The sequence below is a fragment of the Pygocentrus nattereri genome, chromosome 26 (genome assembly GCF_015220715.1).
Source record: "Pygocentrus nattereri isolate fPygNat1 chromosome 26, fPygNat1.pri, whole genome shotgun sequence".
Taxonomy (NCBI): Eukaryota; Metazoa; Chordata; class Actinopteri; order Characiformes; family Serrasalmidae; genus Pygocentrus; species Pygocentrus nattereri.
In genome coordinates, this window is record NC_051236.1 from 11,775,793 (window position 1) to 11,778,694 (window position 2,902).

Genomic DNA, 2,902 nt, shown 5'->3' on the forward strand with positions numbered 1-2,902 from the left:
ATAGCCAAGAACTGACATCTTTAATCTCAAAAAGGATGCAAACATTTGTCTGGAGGGCACAACATGTTATCAGTTAAACTGAAATACAGAAACTAACCAAGTGTTTACTTTCCGATACAATATAAGGCTTATTGGAAACCTGGCATCCATCGATGGCTTAATTATTCTTATGCACATCCAAAATGGTGTTCACTGTGAAATCACATTGTAAATGGTAGAGGAGGCAGTGAAGGCAGACACGGTTTCTCATATGGAAAGTACAGTGACGAATAATACATATGTGAACTGTCAGGGAAAATGCAGGATTGTTTACTTGGGCTCCTTTACAGAAAATAATAATTTACAGAAAATAAATAATTGCTTTTCAGCCTTTTGGCTAAGATCAAGTGTAGTATCTGTTCTTTTGAGTTTAATATCTGATACGTCCTCTATATGAGGACTACATATTAATTTGATTTTTAGAACAGGGAGACGGAGGAGAAGCTTGCTCCGTCTGCTCCGCATTGACCTGGTATTGCAGTACCTCTGGGAGCGGTGCACCTCCTTTGACTTTTAGGACAGTCATGGGCTGGAGGTTAGGGAACTAGCCTTGCAATGTGACTAGCCTTACGATGCCTGACAGGATGTGACTGAGGTGCCCTTGAGCAAGACACCTAACCCTGAACTGCTCTCCAGGACGATGAGGATAGGTCTGCCCACCGTTCCGGTCAAGTGTGCTCACTGGTGTGTATGTGGTGTTTCACTGCACGGATGGGTTCGATTGTGAAGGTGAAATTTCCCTATTGTGGGACTAATAAGGGTCACTTAATTTTAATAGCAACTTCAAGTCAACTTTAAGTCTGACTGAATTTTCCAAACTTTTTTTTTAATAGTACTTAGATTTGGTATATAATCATAGGTAAAATTTCAACAGTCCGTATATGGAAACTATGCTACTCAAACAGCATGATATGAATTCACTGCCTCTGTGATGTCACAAAAACATAAAAACATAAAACCACACAACTATTTCTACTTCTCTGTCTCTTTCACTTTTGACCCATTTTGACTCACTCTCACTCTCTCTCTCTCTCTCTCTCTCTCTCTCTCTCTCTCTCTCTCTCTCTCTCTCTTTACTTTCCTCCCTTCTTTCCTTTCTCGTTTTGCATGAGGCTGTTTTGCTCGCTGCTCGGCAGATGGTTCGGACACACACTGTTGCTTTAGACTGAAGTGATGGGATGAGGGTGGAGTGTGAGTATGGGAGTGGCGTGTGTGTGTGCTTTTTGAGCAGGGATGCTTTTTGATCACTTTTCCCCCCAAACAGACTACACCAAATATTCCTGCTTTCCCCCTTCTTTCTCCTCCATGGTTACACTAACAGACTGTGGCCATCACCACTGGGCTCTGTAAGCCTTTTCTTCAGCATCTCCATTGATTATTGCCTCAGCTGGAGTTATGGAGCCACTGGAGTGTTATCTACCTCACCACTCCAAACAGCCAGGTTCTGGCAGAAAGCGGCACGTTAGCACAATCGCAGGCCTATTCAACGAGGATGTCGATAAGTAAGCACTTTTCCTAGCTGCGGGAGGAGAATAAAATGAATTTTCAGAGCACGTTGTGTGATATACCCCTTATCTGGAACTCATTGTGGGTGGCAGGTGTGATTGGGTGGGTGAAAATATGTTTAGGTTGTTGCATCTTATTTAAGGATTTTGGTATATTCATACATGTACACTCCGTATGTCATGCACGCACAGACACGCACAGTCGGCTGCTGTTGTTTATCCAGCGTTGACCTTCCTCTCATACCCGTGTCCAGCCATTCCTGTTTGTCCTGTGACAAAATGAAAAAAAGAAGGTACTGAAACTATGAACAGAGCAGTGTAATACCTATTTTATTTATTCTGTACTATTTAAAGTGTGCTAGCATCTGCTTTGGAGTCAAACTTGTTTGTCGCTTACCTGCATTTAGGAGTTTTTGGTTTTTCTGCCCTTGGGGTTTAGCTTGTTTTCTGCTCACATAAATCTGCACTTTTGATGATGTTTGTCTGCCATTAATTTTAAATATAGATTTTCAGGCTAGACACTGCTGACATGCTCTGTGTGTGTGCTGCCATTTAGCAGTGCAGGTACAAGTTTGAACACATGGTGAATCCCAGGGGAGACGAGGAGTGGAAAGAGGAAAGAATCTAGGAAAAGAAGAGGCCTCTGGAGCTTTATGAGACAGGAAGAGGAGCAAGAGAGCGAGGAAGAGAAAAAAAATAGTACTTATGATCCGCAAAGACTAGCAAATACGGAAATGCAGATATCTCAGATCACTCATTTTGATAGCCAACGTTACTTTGAACATCTCTTTGCGGTTCTAAGAATAGCAATCAACACATCAGCACATCATTCTTACTAACATCCTGGTGCATTAACTGGTCATGTACTACTGCTTCCTCACCTGTAAGAATAAAGAATTAGCCATGTTTTGAAAGGTTCAACAGCTTCTCAGTGATGCTGACTTCAAATGAAACTGGGTTCTGTCCCCTGAAAGTGCTGTTGACCCTATTAGAAGTTAATGATGTGTTCAGATGGTCATTGTAACTTCCAACAGTTGCAAATGCTAGTGGTAAACTGGGACAAACTCGGCATGTTATCCCATCTTAGGAGTTGTAACATACCAGCCAGTATGCTTTTGAAAACACAGAAGACATTTACATTTATGGCATTTAGCAGATGCCGTTATACGAGTGCTTTGGTGTCCACTCTGAGAATGCATTCTAGCTAGAACAAATAGGTTAGAGAACAAAATACCCTGACCAAGAGTCAGTCCTGATACCTAGACACAAAGATGGACGTTACAGAAGACATAAGTGCACTATAAGACATTTTAATAAGTGTGAAATTAGTGCTTCTTTGAACCAGTAATCAAAGCTGA

At 41.6% G+C, this 2,902-nt stretch overlaps 1 non-coding gene across 1 annotated transcript; it reads left to right on the forward strand.

Moving 5' to 3' along the window:
• The first annotated feature begins 356 nt into the window (after nucleotides 1–356).
• Nucleotides 357–545, forward strand: LOC119262541. The gene has a single exon (XR_005129738.1). It is a non-coding gene; the product is annotated as a U2 spliceosomal RNA (small nuclear RNA).
• The last annotated feature ends 2,357 nt before the right edge of the window (nucleotides 546–2,902 follow it).